Source organism: Cardiocondyla obscurior, linkage group LG17 (assembly GCF_019399895.1).
Source record: "Cardiocondyla obscurior isolate alpha-2009 linkage group LG17, Cobs3.1, whole genome shotgun sequence".
Classification (NCBI taxonomy): domain Eukaryota; kingdom Metazoa; phylum Arthropoda; class Insecta; order Hymenoptera; family Formicidae; genus Cardiocondyla; species Cardiocondyla obscurior.
In genome coordinates this window covers 1,085,110-1,103,907 of record NC_091880.1, presented here as the reverse complement: position 1 = coordinate 1,103,907, position 18,798 = coordinate 1,085,110, and the positions used below count along the sequence as shown (strand labels likewise).

Here is an 18,798-nt window from a genome sequence, read left to right as displayed (position 1 = left end):
GCCATTTTTCATCACACGCGGCTGCATCATCATTTTCTGATACGAGGCGTATACCGAGCTATCGCGCCGACCGGCACCTCCTCCGGCGACTCATCCGCGGAAACGCAGCCGTTCCTCGATCTACGACGATAACGAGAAGACGTCCTCGAGGTCTGATGTTGTAAGCGATATACCGAGACCGCGGTTCAAATCGTCGCCCAATTAATGTACAATATGTCACCGCTCGCGATAACTCAATTAAATTTGATAATAAAATACACGATATTATAAATTCTAATAACTCATTAATCTTCGGCATTATTATTTTTTTTTGTCCGTTCCTACACGACTTTATTTATACGTGAAATCTAATGGAAGAAGCGTGATAGAAAAGTATTTCTCGTTTCCTATCTCGAGATGTGTTCTATAAAGGTCTCAGTGCATTAGAACAAAGACTGTCTTCTGCCGGTGACTCAAAGTTCCCGAAATCGTGGCGAATCGACGCCGTGTAATACCTTAAAGAGTACTTCTTTCCCGGAGTCTCTTTCGTGCGGCTCGAGGCCGAACTTTCGCAAGAGTTGCGATCCATCATCGGAATGGCCCCTCGAGAAACCCGTTGCGACGAACTTCCGGTCACTACGCCCGACTCTGTTCGAAAATACGTGGACTCGCTGCGAAGAAAAGTCGTCTCGGTACCTAACTCTTTCTCCCGTATTTTGTCTCGCGCGGCTTTGTTTCTCGTCGTCTAAGGCCCGGGCGCTGCCTACCTCGAAACGTTCTCAGTTTGTATAGCGAAAATAAAGACTGAAAGTAAACGCATCTGGAAAATCGACAACAGCTGCATTTGCCGGTTTTATGTACAAGCGAATATAGTAAATACCTAGTAATTTATTAAAAAAAAAAAAAAAAAAAAAAACCCGTGAACAGTTAACGCGCTTTACAATTAATTCCTTCGAATTTTATACTCCGCTTTATTTGCAATATCATTCTCCATTAAAATAACTCCGCTGAGGTCAACGTACCGACTTCTTATTGTTCTTCTATTTTACATGCAACGCCGCTGCAAATAAAATTACCAGCGTTTCCCGTATTACGGATCTTTTTGTACCGAATTGCAATTATGACGGCTGCCGTTTCAAGTCTGCATTTGTTACTTCTTCCTAAATGAAACAAATTTAAAGCAAGCGACCGAATAAATCTTTCATTGCGCGTACAAAGCGTCATCTTGATCTGCGCCGCGCCGAGACAACCGGGTATCGCGGGGCGAAATAAATTTTGTCGTTTACGTTTCGCGACGGTACCATAATGCAAACCATCCGTCCCAGCTATTCCGCGTCTGTCACGCTCTTCCGCGCCACGACGAATCCCGTAATTAAATCCGACTCCGCGAAACGAGCCAAAGTAAATGAGCGATGCCGGTACCGCGCTGGCTGTCTTTAGCGCTGTCGGTGTCGCTACCGCCGATTTTCTGGTGGCATTGGCAGTGAACGCAGCTAAATGGGAATACAGTAAAGGGACGGCCGCGACGAGAGTAAGAGAAAAGAGAGAGAGAGAAAAATATAGAGAGAGAAGAGGAAAGCAAACCAGGGGGGAGAGTAGAAAGAGCAGCCGACAACGCACGAGCTACGTAACTGCACAGACGTGCACATCGCGTAAATGTTGCCGCGTCAAGGGCTCAATTAGCGAGCGATAACGAACACTCCAAAGTAAACACGGCAACGAAGGGATCGGGTCAAACTCGCCTGAGCTTTCCGCGCAAAGCTCGACAAGCTCGACAAGCTCGACGAATGCCGCGGAAAATCACGTAGGTTTGTGCCGCCAAATACGGAAACTCTCAAAAAGATTTCCCCACCCATTATAATAAGGACATTAATTAATTACAATGATTTCTACATAATAATTATATTACAATTGAGTAATACATAGTCGGCAGCGTGTTGCCGATTCAAGAAATCCAATTACCAATTACGAAAACCGGGAAGGGGAGACTGGATCACTTATCGTCTAAATGCGATTACGTAAATAAAAGCTAAATCAAAACGGAGGAACTTAAACTTTCATCGCGTTCTCCATTAACACCGGAGAGTTCCATTAATTATTGATAAGTTTCGTAGAGCAGAAAGAGCGGAAGTAGATAAAAAAAAATAAAAAAAGAAAGAAACTTCTCTCTATCGATCGTAATTACGATTTACAAATTGTAATGTAGGCATTATTTTATATTTTAAGTTAGGACAAAGCGAGATCCGCTCGCAGCGTTATAAATAGATTATCGCCTCGACCGCGCGTGTTAACATATTATTGTCGGACGCCGAAAAATAATAAAGGCTCGCAGCCGTTCGCGGGGTCGACGACACGACGAGAAACACGTTAGAAGTTCGAACAAAATAATTCGGCGACTCTATTGGCGACAAGAGAAAAGTAGGAGCGTCGGGAGAAAAGATAAAAAGACCGGCCCCGTGCGGATCGGGGCTCTCTCTCTGAATAAATCGATCGTTCACCAGATCTCTCAGTGTTCTGATTATTTCGCCGGATCCTGGAAAAATTATATCACGAAAGCCTACAACTTCAGAAGTGAGATACGAACCCAGCACCCCACAAAAGTGGACGGTGAGTGAGAGAGAGAGAGAGAGTCAAGAACAAGTCGGGACCGCGAGTATTTTAAACCAGTGATATGAGTGACGTAACGGGATACGATTTCACGGTGGCCGAGCTCAAGGAGGCCCTGCGTGCGAGGGGCTTGCCGACGAGCGGAGTAAAGCTCGAGCTGATAAAGAGATTGAGCGAGCATGACCCTAATATATGGGCAGAGCTGGTGCCGGTGGCGAGGTCCACACCCGCGGGAGACGACGCGAGTCCAGAGGACGACGGAGAATCGGAGAGTCAAGCGCAGAGTGGAGCATCGCGAATTGAGGAGTCGCAGGAAGGCGATATAACGGGCGAATTGACGGCCCGCGAGAGGATGATGCAGCGGGAGATTGAGCTCCTCCAAAGGGAAAAGGAGTGCGCCGAGAGGGAACGGCGCCTGCTGCAGCGCGAGTTGGAGGCCCTGCGAAATTCTCCCGTGGCCGGGAGCGCGACGGCCGGGAGCGTGGCGAGCGCGGCGCCGGGTGGCGTCCGCGGCATCAAGGAGCTGTTGCCCGAATTTGACGGGACGAACAACACATTTTGGAGATGGAGACAACAGCTACAATTGTTGAAACAGTCCTACACCCTGGACGACGGTTCGACGCGAATCTTAATTAGTTCGCGATTGAAGGGGCGAGCTTTGTCGTGGTTCCATTCGAGAGCCGAGCACCTCAGGCTGAGTGCGGAAGATTTGCTCGAGGAAATGGAACCAGGTTCATCTGATGAGTTACCGAACGGGAGCCGAGCTGCTGAAGGCGTTCGAGAAGGTCCGACCGGACACGGAGAGGTCGGGAGACGCCGTGGCGCGGAGAGACGCACCGAGGACGGCGGCCGGTCGGAGGACGGAGTCGAGGCGTTCGCTCGACGTTATACCGGCAATGGAATGGGCACGCCTCAACGAGTCTGTCACGCGCACACCTTATTTCATCGAGTCTCATAAGGACAGTGGGAGTTAGATTGCGAGTGCGAGCCGAACCGATTCCGCGACTTGGCTTTCGTTAAGTCCAACGGCCGACGGCAAAAAGTCCCAGAAATTCGGCTTTCAACAGACATAATCGGATTAGTTACGTGAGATTTTGCACAAATAGGATTTTGTATAACAACATCAAAGCTCGGCAGCGCGCGAACGGAAAGATATGTAAAATGAAATTATATAAAATACCGAGCGTCTCGTTTCATAAATAATCAGCTCGCCCGTACATTTTAGCGGTATACACCGAGTCGGGCATTCAAGCATTCAGTAATCCGGACTTGTTATATGGTTGCTTGTGGCCGTAAAACCGGCGGCGGGGTAAACGGCATTGGATTACGTGACGTCTTATGAACCCGGGGCGTTTCGAGGACCGCCGTAAATGTATTATTAAAAGTTTCCCATTTTACAAAGAGGGAGTCGGCGACCTAAGTTAACCGACGACGAAGGTCGGAGATCGTGCCGTGTCCGGCGCTTTTTTTTTTTCTTTTTTTTTTGAATGACGTCGCGTTTAGCGGGAAATCTATAAGTCACGAGATATCCAGCCATAAGCGAACGAGCTCGGAACCGTAAAATCCAGAGGTAAAGGAACTGAGACGTCTGTCGACACTTATCGCCGTCATTTACGAGAACTTATCGCGGGAAAGGGTTACCGATATACCGCTTAAACCTACATCATCGGAATTTACGACGGATATTCGTCAACTGTAATTCGAGGCACGAATGTTAAGCGAAAAGGGGAGAGATTAGGTGACATCTCTCTACGCTCGGAGCAACTCGAGGCACCGGCGGCGGGCGAGCGGCCCGGGAGGAGCGGCGCCGGAGTGGAGTGAGCTGACGGGAGTGACCGCGATGATCGAAATCCGCCGATGACAATATTCGTGACGACCGAAATGTACCGGTGAGTGAGAGCCAGCCATCTTTGCGTCACCGAGAGAGACGCTGCTCGCGAGACACCGCGCCCGGCGGGTGGAGTGAGTCGGGGCATGCTGCGGCCCGGGGTGAACGGGCGACCGCGGGGTTGACCTGTTTTGCGTGCGGCAAGACGGGGCATTACGCGAGAGAGTGCCCCAAGCAGGGTCGAGCTCCAACGCAAGGCGTGGCGGAGAGCGCGGCGGCTATACTGCATATAATTGAAATGCGCTCGGTAATTTTTTGCATTATTAAAATATTTATTTCGTTTCTAGGCAAAAAAAAAAAAAGAAAGATAAAAATTCTTGTTAACGTCGTATCGAGCCGCGATACCTGATATCGATGCCACTACGTCGTCGAGTGCTCATACTGCCGTATTCGTAACAACAAATAAATTCAATCCATGCATAATAGACGCCTGCCTGCACTTATACTCGGAAACGTGGATACGCGATCTTTCTGCAAGAGTCACCCTACCTACCGCGCGATCAAGGTTAAAACCAGATCGTATTGCACTTCTCCTACAAGCATTGCGCATGCCCTTGACATTTTTTAATGAAATTCTACGCGCTTCCTTGCGATCGGATGACACGCTCGACTTTCCAGATCGAGAAAACATTCGGGTGTAACGGAACGAGTTAGCCAAGTCTTTCGAAAAACGAAGCGGAAAGGAACGGATCGCGAAGACGGAAGAAATAAAAACAATATTTCTCATCGTTACTGTAGGCTTTCGTAATATAATTTTTCCAGCATACGATCGTATGCGAGATTATCTTATCCGCGGTCGAAAATACGCGAAATTGCGGAGTGATTAGCGACACGTCTTTGCGCTCGAAGCTCCGCAGTTAGATTGACAGATCCCACGTCGTTTACATGTAACGCCTCCGTAAACGCGGCGTTTAAAAAATTATATAAATTATATAAATTATATAAATATCGATAAAATATATAATATTTAAAAATTAATTTTAAGGCATGTACGCCTTTCAATAATTAAAGTTAATTTATGTATCCCACCCAAATACATACAAAATAATGCAAACATCTTTAAAAATATATAAAAAAATATACATGACACAGGTGCATATAAGAAGAAAATCGACGCGTCTATAATAAAACGCGAAAACCGGCACATTAGATAATTATATTAATTTCGCTTACATTTGAATTTCCAGGTTAGATTGGGTCAGAGTATTTCCATCCTTCCGTCAGTCCGTTGTCCGTCCGTCCTTCCTTCCTTCCATCCCTCCCTCCTTCCTTGTCTCCTTCCCTCCTTCCTTCCGTGGCATAATTCTGGACACATCCGTAGCCCGTTCACGTACTGTCCATCGAAGAGTCGTACCGAACTCGCGGAACTGAATTTTACGTGCCCGTAAACGATCGCGGAACCCGTACGACTGTTCTTGCATGTACGAGCGTTCAACTAACTGAGACAATGGACCACCACCTCGCATGCGCGCGGCGCTGGTTGGCGGGCGCGGTGTCTCGCGAGCAGCGTCTCTCTCGGTGACGTCACGATGGCCGGCTCTCACTTACATTCGCGTCGCCACGATTACTTTTATCGGCAGATCTCGATTATCGCGGTCACTCCCGTTAACTCATGACACTCGGCGTCATCAGTCATTTGGCTCGACACATCCGTAGCCCGTTCACGTACTGTCCATCGAAGATGCGTACCGAACTCGCGGAACTGAATTTTTCGTGCCCGTAAACGATCGCGGAACCCGTACGACTGTTCTTGCATGTACGAGCGTTCAACTGAGACAATGGACCACCACCTCGCATGCGCGCGGCGCTGGTTGGCGGGCGCGGTGTCTCGCGAGCAGCGTCTCTCTCGGTGACGTCACGATGGCCGGCTCTCACTCACATTCGCGTCGCCACGATTACTTTTATCGGCATATCTTGATTATCGCGGTCACTCCCGTTAACTCATGACACTCGGCGTCATCAGTCATTTGGCTCGACACATCCGTAGCCCGTTCACGTACTGTCCATCGAAGATGCGTACCGAACTCGCGGAACTGAATTTTTCGTGCCCGTAAACGATCGCGGAACCCGTACGACTGTTCTTGCATGTACGAGCGTTCAACTAACTGAGACAATGGACCACCACCTCGCATGCGCGCGGCGCTGGTTGGCGGGCGCGGTGTCTCGCGAGCAGCGTCTCTCTCGGTGACGTCACGATGGCCGGCTCTCACTCACATTCGCGTCGCCACGATTACTTTTATCGGCATATCTTGATTATCGCGGTCACTCCCGTAGCTCATGACACTCGGCGTCATAAGTCATTTGGCTCGACACATCCGTAGCCCGTTCACGTACTGTCCATCGAAGATGCGTACCGAACTCGCGGAACTGAACTTTACACGTCCATAGACGATGGCGAAACCCGTACGACTGCTCTTGTATGCACGAGCGTTCAACTAAGTGAGGCAACGAGCCACCACCGCGCGGCGCTGATTGGCGGATGTGGTCACGCAATTTGCTGGTTGGCGGATGTGGTCACGCAATTTGCTGATTGGCGGACACCGTATCACGTGAGCAGCGTCTTTCTCGGCGGCCTTAAGCAGCACTTGTAGTGGCGACCGAAATCTATCGGTAAGCGCGAGCCAGCCATCTTTGCGTCACCGAGAGAGACGCTGCTCGCGAGACACCGCGCCCGCCAACCAGCGCCGCGCGCATGCGAGGTGGTGGTCCATTGTCTCAGTTGAACGCTCGTACATGCAAGAATAGTCGTACGGGTTCCGCGATCGTTTACGGGCACGTAAAATTCAGTTCCGCGATTGTGATACTTCGATGGACAACAGTACGTGAACGGGCTACGGATGTGTCCAGAATTATGCCACGGAAGGAAGGAGACAAGGAAGGAGGGAGGGAGGGAAGGAAGGAAGGACGGACGGACAACGGACTGACGGAAGGATGGAAAATACTCTGACCCAATCTAACCTGGAAATTCAAATGTAAGCGAAATTAATATAATTATCTAATGTGCCGGTTTTCGCTTTTTATTATAGACGCGTCGATTTTCTTCCTATATGCACCTGTGTCATGTATATTTTTTTATATATTTTAAACATTTTCCATTATTTTGTATTTGGGTGGAATAGATAAATATACGCGGAACCTTTTCAAGGATTTAATTATCGCAAGAACCTTAAGCTCATAGCTAGTATATTTCTCCTCGGCGGGAGTAGTTTTGCCGCTCGCGTAATATATCGGGTGCATTGCACCATCTTCATCGCTGCACTGTAACAATATGGTTCCGTAGCCGTACATTGAAGCGTCCGTATGCAGTTCCGTCTCAGCTCCGATTCTAAACAAATCTAGCACCGGCCTTGAAGTTAACATTGTCTTCAGCCGATCGAACGCGTCTCTCTCGCGTGTACCGAATCCTGGGCTCTTCGTCCAGGCATTTCGCGAACGTCATCGTGAGGCAGATCTTCGACACCGACCTTAAATCGTCAGATACCAGGGCCTTAGCGCCACAATCGCACGCGTGATAATCCTTCATCAAGAGGGAATGTCACATCCGAGGCTAGGACCCGCAATAACTGCTGACGTATATACGGCCGAGGCATCCATAAACGTAGATAATCGTATCCCTCGCGCGGCGAAATACACGCATTTCGCGACGACGCCGGTTCTCGTTTATGTCCATCAAGTCGAGGCGTTCTCTCTCTCTCTCTTTTCCGTCCTATCTCTCCGTGACCGGAACGTGTTCGGACATTGCTCGTGACACAATTCGTTCGTTAACCGCGTGAAATAATAATTATTATCCCGCGGGTAGCCCTGGGCGATCGCATGAGCTATTCGAAAGGGAGGAGCGAACGAGTGGATGATATTTTATACAGCGGAACAGTCGGTCTGAAAATTGATAAATCGCTCGTCCCTTGTACGTTGTTCCCGCAGATAGTCCGCAATCGATGACGAAGTCGGCAAAAGGTCATTAATCGAAAATGCCTCGCATCAAAAATCAAAGACTCAATAGTAAAAAAAAAAATCGACAAATAGTGGATGATACGGAACAATCGGTGATAGTCACAAGGTTGAATCTCAGTCGCCGGCCTGAACTATAAAACCGATTTCATCGAGCTTGCAGAATAAAACATTCAATAGAGGAGATTTGTTCTTTTGTTCGCGCAGTTATCCGAATACATCTGAAATAGGATTTCAGCGACATGTATAATGGTCCAGAAAAAGTGGACCGCAACTTGATAATTGTAACATTAATATTTTAGATAACAAATGTATTACTATTATTCAATTTAACCGTGCGAACAATCGACACCACTAAACATATATTTATTTGTAAACCCTATTTGTATCTATTAGCCCGTAGGTTTTTATTTCACCGATCCGCTCCGATAATCAGACACAACATATCAATTATTAAAACTATAAACACCATTTTACGTAAACGTCATAACTAATTGTTATTATTGGATCGCTTCGCGCGAATTAAAAGTTCTTTCGATTGTTTAGCTATCTCGTTTCTGGTGAAATAAACGCGGCCTGTCTACGGATTTTACCGATGGCAAAACGATCGTGCTCGACCGCAGCACTCGTAACTTCGTTTCAGAATTTCATCGACGTCGATTAACCCAGATACGCCTCAGGGCCAAGTCGAACCGCAACTGGGGTTTAAACTTTAGTAGTTTATTTAGCAGTTACGTGCACTGAAACGTTCTAAATAGTCGAGTGCTTTTCCGCGTGCAGTACATTATAACAAGCTCGTTTCGTTGGGGTGTACCAAAATACACCTATACTGACGGTTCAAATAAATTATTTAAATTTCATAAAAGGTAATGCCGCGAACAAACTAATAATCTTTGCATTTCCTTAGATATATTTTTGTATACAATTGTATTTTTTTCTTTTTTTTTTTTTTAATATCGTGGAAGACACAGATGCGTAATTACCACTTTACTTTCACGCGTTAGCAAACTATTTTATATATTATATATAATAATTGATATATGTTTAAATACACGTTTATTAATATTCAATTAAAGTAAATAAATGAGTATAATTTGTCGTGGTTTTTTTTTTTAATTTTAATCGGCGGCATTATATCATAATGTTTTATATGTTATAAAAGAAATTCGGCTTATGCATAATTTAATTAACAATAATATATATCAGTGTTACGGATAATGAAAATGTACTCGAAATGTTACGGAAATAATTATGAGTTTGGTATAATTATGCACGCGGAATTTTGGTGTTCCGCGATTTTTTTTTCCTTTTTTTTTTGCAAATTTTTTTAAATTTAATTGTTGCTTTGGAGATATTTAATATAGTTCACGCAACACTGCGAGAATTACGATCATTTCTGACGTAAGTTTTGCCATGTGGAACACTCAAACTTTTCCGTCCATGTAGTTTCCACGCATCTACTCATAATCGAGCCTCATAATTTTCTCAACTTGTTCGACAAGGTTCTAATCGGTCGACCCCGTTTCCGTTTCAAGTTTCTGGGACTTGCGGAACGCGCCGCTCTGTAGCTTCCAGATGAAAACGTAACGTCACTCTGACTTCTGTCAATGCCGAAAGGACGAAAGTTGGGTCGATGAAATGTCGGGAATTAATGGAATACTCTCGCGTGTGTAACGTCTTACATAAAACTTGGCGCGGCGTTTCCGTAGTCGAATGATTTGCAGATACACGACGTTCTCATTAATGCATCGTCGTATTGCTGACAAAAGCGACGAGTACCGTACTTCATAAAATTCAGCAAGACCTGTGGAGATATGCAACGCAATTTAGCTGCGTCATACAACGTATTTAGATTGAATTAAAGCTCGTACAATTTCAGCGAATAATTTTTAGAATATTTTATTGTCGCGAAGAAAAATGTGTTGATACTAATTATTGAGAATTTCGATCATACAGATCACGCAGACAAATCTAAAAATTAGATATGCTTATCTATAACATATTATTTATGAAATTAGAAAAAAAAAAATTAATAACAATTAGAAATAAGTAAACTTAGAAAATTTTAAACGCATTGTAGAAAGGTGTGTTTGAAAGCGCGCGCTAATACCTACGTCTTATTGTATAAGCAATACAGTCGTTCCAGCCGTAATTTTATGAGGCTTATCTGAATAAGTTGCGCTCACACTTCGAGAGCTCGTAATTTCTTGGCCCTACAGTCTCACGCTACACGGTCGCCGTCGTTATTGCATTACAAAGCTTTTCGCGTCGCATTAACCCTTAAAGCTCGTGCTCGCGTAAGTCGTCCAGTTCTTAACGCGGTAGCATGTAATGGTATATCGTGACTGCAAAGCCGGCCAATCGATCGTGAAAACCTGAATTTAAAGTGGGAAAGGCTCGGCTCACGGCGGGATATCGTCTGGGAAGAGTGGCGAGGGTAATACATTTACGTTATCTCCGTTGATGCCGATCAATTTTAATTACGAGTTTTGCTTTACATATGTCGTGAGAAAAAAAAATTCTAATGTACTATTTTACAAATTTACGGCATACCGATTTGAAATAAAACTTTGATGACTTCAAATGCTAATCGGTGGGACTCGTGAAATTCCCAATTAATTAAAAATTTTTTGAAGTGGTAATTATGAATCGCATTGTATAGCGCTTTTTTCAAATTGATGCAAATTTCCTGGGAACCATCAGCGAGCATGTAACAAAGTCGTATCGGTACTATACCCGATATACGGTCATTTCTGCAGATCATTCGGTTACAAAGCGTGTAATAATACATGATTATTGTGCGCAACGCGCTGGGGAAATTGACGGTTCGCGGCGCTGGGAACCCGTCTATAACGCGATCATTGAAGCGACGATGACTAGCGAACTGACACTCATCGGAATCGTCGATCTCTCGCCGCCGGCGATCGGTGTTTTTCACGAGGCGGTCTTCTCTAACGGCAATTTTCTCATGGCTCGGTTAAATGATAGCGGAAAATTTGTTCGCACACACGTGCACGTGCACGTGTTTGAAGTTCGAATGTACTCGGTGCACGCGCCGACCCAAGCGTGTCGCGTGTTAGTGACGACTGTCACTGCCAGGTGTCAACATCCGTGGTAATATTCTCTGCTCTAACGGATGATGCATTTATCATTCGCCGCTCGTTTTTTTTTTATAGGAATTATATTTGTACCGGCATCGATAGTAATTTTAAATCATATTTTTTTTAATGTATTTATATTATATGTTACGATAATAATTGATAATATATTAATACTACATTTATTTCTGGTATAAAATTTCTGCAAAATTTAGAAGCTTATATTAAGTTATTTATGTTTTTTTTTTTTTTAATTTGTACTCTGGTATCAGGTATATCAGTTTTATTAAAAAAGAAAATCTAGTTTTCATGTTAGTAATGTATTAGCTGCAGCTTTTGATGCTAAGAGAATTGAATTGTGCGAGATGGCTGATATACTAATGTTGATTTCCAAAAGTTGAGCATGATGAATATGCTGATCCTTATCGTCGTGAAATCAAATGCATTTATTTCGCAACCCTCGCGGCAACCTCTTGGCAGGTACATTCATGTTAATGAAAGAGAGTTCGGTATTCGGGAGTGCAATGCCGAACCTAACACGCGATATTATCCGTTCTCCCTTTGATACGACTTGAATGTCGGTGCCGGGCTGAGTCACGGCCAAAGTCAGATACGTGCACGATACTCGTAAAGGGTAGGAAAAAGAAAAAAGAAAAAAAAACGCAGCCGACGATGGAAACATCCGGTTCCGCGGGGAGAACTTTTCCCCGGCTAAAGTTCTTCCGTTAATTACCGCGTGTGAAAAACACGCGTCAGAATATATCGATGACATCGCTATTTTTGTTGCACACGGGACTCGATGATTTATTGCCTCATGCAAATCTGCATTTATAACGTTGTTTCATCATTTTGGAGACCGCGATATTCCGCGTCGCTCATGCATGATAAATTTATTTAATTTGCTACTATCATTTTTATTCGACTAATGTGATTTGCGAAAACGGTGCAGTTGAATTGATAAAATCGCGTGTACCAACCTGGCGGAGTCGTTTAATCCAAATAATGAAATGGCACTTGAGAATTATATTCTGTATTATCAGCCAAATGTAGGCCGTTCTCATCTGAGGGATTATAAACCGCGAAAGAGATCGGAATCATTTACGGTCAGTGACAACCGTGACCGCTTCTTATCTCTGATATGACGATCCATTCAAAGTCGCGCTATCAAATGTATCTCGCAAAATTTACTCGATTAGCACCTTTATGCTTAATTAAGGTCTCGCGGCGTGTGTCAGCGTCTATTACGCGCAGAAAAATAAATGGCCGCGACTGAACTTCCGGTGATATGAAGAGATCATTACAGTCGGCAATCGCGTGCTAGTGGAATCGGTGGTAAAACATTAAGGGCACACCTTCCGATGCTTCAAACGGCTCTTTGAAGGTCGCCGGTTCAATATATGCCGATCTCTCTTCCTCTCTCTCTCTCTTTCTCTCTCGACATCGGGAAGTCAGGAAGTTTCACTTTGATCGAGGGCCTCGGGAATGATGCAAACGAGGGTTCATCGTGCTCGACCTAACGAGGATTCATTTATCTCTCGGCTGATGTATAAACGTAAATTCCGCCGCTCTAACTTATCCTCAGCATTCTGCGGCGAGCACCACGCGAACGTCTCTTGTTGAAACCGCGCGCCTTTAATTGTACGACGCGAGTATGGTAATTGGACCTCCTTATTTATAAATGAAAAATCGATGTCCGCGGGACAGCGCGCGACGCTATATAAACCTCGTCTACGAAAGATTCTATCCCGTTGTACAATTTCTCACAACGGCGTTTCTTAATGTCCGCGGATTTGTCACGCTCCATCCGTAATCGCGTTATTTATTCTCACCGCGAAACAGATCCTTTAGCGGGATTGTTCTCCAGCTACTGTATCGTTGCAGCATCCTCCAACTCGGGAAATACTTTTATATCGTCATACCTTAGAAAAAAAATTTAAAAAATAAAAAAAAAACCTTTTTATTCGGACGTCGTTACGTCTAGCAACACGCACGATTACATCAGACTTGCTAAAAGGAATTATATTAATAAAAAAAACTTGTTTCAATATCTTATCGCTTCCACCGCGATACACTTTGTGAAATTCGAGTAACGTAAAAATCTGTCGATATAAATTTAATGCATATTGAAAAAGGAAAAAAAGAAAAGGCGAAATTATATTCTACATTTGATTTTCTTTACCGTCACCGTACGAAACTTCGCGGTAAGCTCGAAAAGTATCGCCGACGTTGGAACTGCAACGTGAACTGGCGGCGCATGTGAACGGTAATGTAATGCAAGATCTGTCCAATTAAGCACATATGGAAAATACAGAATGCTGCGTGGAGAATAATCGATGCGTTTAAATAGGAATTAAAATATTGCTCGTATTTGAGCCCCTGGCAATCGCGTCATCGACAAACGTGTTAATGACCGTACTAATGAATCACGCGCGGTAACCTCGGCATCGACGCTCGGTTATATTACATATGATTGACATTAATCAAGTGCGCTAAAATTTGATATAACGATTTAAATTACGTTTTTCATACGTCATGGCGTATCGCCAATAGGGCGATATTCGATATTTTGCTGCCGGCGCGTCCGAATATTTCGCGCCGGGGTCTGTACGATAATTTCGGGCGTGCAAATATTTAAAATGTTGTTTATTTTGGTGACGTCATTAGTGCATTATTGCATCCGTACTGTAGGCTGTATGCCATTGGTTGCTACACGAAACCGCTGTCCATCGCATCGGCCATCAGAATTATAGCGATGGCTTCGTCACATTTCGTGGTTTATTGAACGATCTTCGTGCCAGGCTTCAATATGATGGCGCATGTTTATTTAAATCATCACCTACTCTCGTAATATCCTAACTATTAATAGGTATGTGAATTAATTTTGTTTTTCCTTTTTCATTACTTCGAAAATAATTAAATTATAATTTTCGAAAATTTTTATTTCCAATTTAATTTTAAATCATGTGTATTATCACACTTTGAGAAGGAAATCGGACCGCGTTAAAGAACGTGAGCATACACGGAAAGTTAAATAATGCGAAATAACATTTTCAGCTTTATACAATTTAGTATTTAATAAATTTATTATCGCGTTTCAACGCACTTTAATTTCCATAGCAGCATCAATATTAATATTAAATTATTCTTTTTTTTTTATTTTTTTTTATTAAATACATATATTAAACTGCGAAATACGCGTTTCGTCGGTACATTTATCTCGTCGTTTTACACGAATTGTTATCCGAAGATCATCCTCGTTTCATGCTCAGTCTTATCCGAGTACAGGCGCTATATCGGAAACTCCCTTCAGTGCTCTAAATTCCTTCAAGTTTACGATTCCGCAAGCTACTGTGCGGTATGTATAAAGTGGTGAATAAGAGAGAGTATCTTCGCGACGAGTCCCAATAGGGTTTTCACGCTTTGTAGGAGCGCGTAGCGGTGCGTACGATTAGGTGGCCGGTGTACACTCGAGATACACGTGACGCTATTCCCGCGGGTGGCGCGACAGCCGTTTCCGATCGTAACGCAATATCTCACGAAATCGACACGGTAATATTTCCATGAGAAGCGTTAACGACGCTGCCGAGATTCCTCTACCTTTGCGACTACGCAAGTCCCCGCGCGGCTGTAAATACATTTCTTTCGTCGGGGAACGCCATGCCTGTCCCGTGTCCCTGAGGAAATCGACTCCGAACGCGGACAGCCAAGTTTGGAATTTTCAACTTTTCCACAGGAGCAGCGGGAAAAAGTGGGATTATGGGGTGCAAAGGGAAAGTTACATCTGTTTCGACGTTTCGTAAATTCAATGCTTTCATTATTCAGCGCGCGCCGAGTTTTGCTTCGCTATCGCTAACTGCCGTTAACTAACACGATTACGAAGATTTGGGAGGAAAAAAAAAGTTTACGTATTTTACGACTTTTTTTTTATTTTTTTTTATTTTTTATTTTTATTCTAAAATTTTTTAACCATCGATTTTTTTTCCGCTTAAATTTTACAGGCTGCCGCGACTCCAAATATAAGCAATTGATAATAAAGTTTACGTTTACGAGTCGATCAGGTGAAAGATGGGGAAGCAGGGCATTAGAAAATATTCCCGTTATTATGCTAAGAATTCGTTTTGGATCGTGAATATTGAGAATCTCGAATGCACATATTTGAATGGCGATAAGTGTAGACACTTTTACGTTTTCAAATCCTTCTTTATTCAATGCAATTACCTTCTTGCGCGCGGATACCCAATGTTCTACCCACTTTGTATTCAAATCCACGTATGCCATGTCGGAAGCACTCACGTGCGAACAAACCGCTTATTCCTTATTCCACGAACGAATATAAACTATTCACAAACGATACGAGTGGAATACAGAAAGTACCTATTTATTAGATCGACGGGCAGTCAGCCCTTACGCTCATCAAACTGAGAGCATTGAGCGATTCGTACTTTCTCGTTTCAAGATATTTCTTGGATGAGATATTTCTCGAACAACTTTACCTTTTCTTTAATCGCGCTATTTGTTAATTCCGTCACGTGTACCACCGACACGGAATCGATCCAAATAACACGGGCAGGCGCCTTCGGACACTCTTGAAATGCATTTAGAAAGTTTAAACGTTTCGAACATCTCCGGATAATGTTTTAAAGACGAGCGTTAAAAAGAACGAGCGCCGAGGGATAATTTATAAAAGGACACAATTTGCGTTAACGATTTTTGTATTTCGCCCCGTAAACGCCGGCACCTCGAAGATCATTCTATTGCGCGTAAACGACACGTAGAAAGCTTCGTTTCCGAGACCTCGGTCTTGTAAATAACGAAGAAAGGATCAAGGAGATCGGGGTGTCTATCCAGTTACGACGATAAAGCGAGTACACCTGTAACGGTGGCGCCAGCAATGCTGAGAGAAAGAAAGAGAGAAGATAAGAGAAAGCGGCCGAAAGGGTTGACAAGGTTCCTGGTAATTGTCACCGTTGCTCCGCCATTTTCATCACAGGCCAGGGGCAAAGCTCTCTGAAAGCTCTACAAATTGCGTACCCCTTGCGTTCCATTCACCGTGAAGCCCTGGATGGGGAGCCATAAATTTTCATTATTTTATAGTCAACGCCTCGCTTATATCCGCAACAAGCGAAACAAGAAAAGGAAGAAAGGAGAGACACGCGGAGTAGGAAGAGACAATGAGCGGAGAGAAGGTGGGAGTTAAAGAGAGAGAGAAAGAAAAAAAAAGAAAAAAAATTAACGGAAACTCTTGGCACAGGATACGAAGTTCGGTTCACTTTTTTTTTATTTTTGCTTTGCCTTCGCATGCCGCTAATCGCGCTTTTTCTGCTCCCGTTTATAATTTTACATTTTTAGTATGTCATTTTTCACTGACTTAATTATAATACTTCTCCGCGGTTTCTTCCAATTTAGTTCTCGGTGCTCTAAATATGTAAAGTATCTAATGGCAAAGTGACGTATATGTCTTTTAGTGTAAGACTTATTTTTATTATTCAACGACTCGTTTATCACCCGTAATTAACCCGTAATTAACAGTATATGTATACGCCACAATACGCATTCCGTATAATACCGAAATATCAAATAAAATCGCAGTTATTAATAATAACTACCAAGGTGCGATATGAGGTGCTGAAAAGTCAGACAGGGCGTAAAAGAAAGTTACAATCTTTTTTTTTTTTTCTCTCAACTTTTTCTTTTTTATTATACTTCCCCGATGTAGCCATTTTCGCGAGTACGAGCGGGACGATAATCACTAATATTTTCACCGGGGCCTTTTACGCGCCTCGTGTACCTCCTCCGCGGCAGTTTCCCTGGCTTTAATTCCACGGCAGCTTCTACCTTAATAAACTTTTGCCTCCACGTCGGGGGAGAGTAAGTTCGGCCTTCGTCAAGATCCTTTGTCGCGAACCCCGTGTCGTGAAAGCGCCGCGGCCTCGGCTACTATGTGGGAACAACCGTAGAAACAGGGTCCTTGTGGTGATTTACACTCCCGCCCGCGGTGCGACTTGAAGTTTCCAACGGGACGCCACTGTAGGTGGGTAGGAGTTACGCTTATTAATTGACGATTTATAATTGCCGGGAGCTAGTACGGCTCGCTGTATGGGGCGAGACCGGAGTTGCGTGCACCCCCCAAGGTGCCGCTACTAATAGGGTGGTATCCCGACGTTTAATTAGCCCGCCGCGAGATCTATGGATCCCCTCACGCGGTCTTTCTAGTCTTTCTCCGGTCACTTTCTACGTTTCGCCGCAAATAGAACATCAAAGATTCGAGGCGACCGCAGTAATATTAAGACCTACGTAATCGATCACACAAGAAAACGTAGAACATATCTGTAAGACAAAAGAGGCGGACAAAGAATAATAATACACTGAAAATTTATGCTCGTATTTGGAACTCTCGCTCGAGTACCGTGATCGTTCGAAGGATTATTTTAAGAATTATGGGAGTTATACCGCGAGTGATAATTGTAAAAGCGCCTTCGTGTAAGATTCGAAATATTATTGCAGAGTCCATTAACGTCTCTTCACCGGATAAGTAGACCGCGAGTGAGAGTTTAAATTCCCGACGGCGCTCCGGGCTAAGTCATTTTTACGTACATCGAAGTCGTCTTTGCATCATCGGCTCACCTGCGAGATTCACAATAGAGGTGCAAAGGTCGATTACATAAAACACCGTGTGAGAGAGTTGAGCATTGCCCGATACCACGAAGCCACCCATGCACTTTAATTTATTATAGTTGCTTAGCCACGAGGATCCTCAGGGCTGATCGAGGCTCCTCGGTGAGGCGCAGATACGTCTAAGCAGTTACTTTGCGGTTATCTCGATTCCTTCGCATTATTACCAATCCTCGGGCTACGAAAAGTCGGCCGCGTCCGTACATACGTCGCGGTGTTTCGATTGTCTCGTCGTCGAAGCGTTTAGGCGATCGACTTCTTTTCGCGTGTTCGAGCAACGTGCACGTTTCCGAATCGGCCTCGAAATGTGATAGCGATCTCGTAGGGTGGTGTGCCCGAATGCGTGTGGGCGGCTGTACAAACGGCGAGGATAGAACCGAGAAGAAGGGGTGTCGGCAAAGAGCTGAAAAAAGATGATGGCCGGTTACAAATAACCGGCCTAAAGGCGAAATCGCTGTTCCGTACCTCGCAATGAATTATCGCCGTCGCGGGCCCTGAATTAAAGTAATCGGGCGTGTATACTCAGTGGGATACCGCATCGGTACGCAAGACGGAATAAAAATGGACCTTCTACCTCGCCTCACTTAATGCACATATTTAATCGCT

At 44.4% G+C, this 18,798-nt stretch overlaps 1 protein-coding gene and 1 long non-coding RNA gene across 12 annotated transcripts in view; one reads left to right on the top strand and one right to left on the bottom strand.

Annotated features, from left to right (window-relative positions):
• Ten-m (teneurin transmembrane protein Ten-m) overlaps positions 1-18,798 on the bottom strand; it is a 481,599-nt gene that overhangs the window by 243,921 nt on the left and 218,880 nt on the right. For 2 of the 11 annotated variants that reach the window (XM_070668399.1, XM_070668397.1), the window contains exon 1: positions 5,648-5,794. The exons of the other annotated variants lie outside the window; for them this stretch is intronic. The gene's annotated coding sequence lies outside the window, so the exon portion shown is untranslated. Of the gene's footprint in view, positions 1-5,647; positions 5,795-18,798 lie in introns of those variants that run through there. 11 annotated transcript variants of the gene reach the window in all.
• The window catches only part of LOC139109381 (uncharacterized), a 148,820-nt gene continuing 137,360 nt past the window's right edge, over positions 7,339-18,798 (top strand). The window contains exon 1 of the long non-coding RNA XR_011546826.1: positions 7,339-7,446. This is a non-coding gene — a long non-coding RNA (uncharacterized lncRNA). The remainder of the gene's footprint in view (positions 7,447-18,798) is intronic.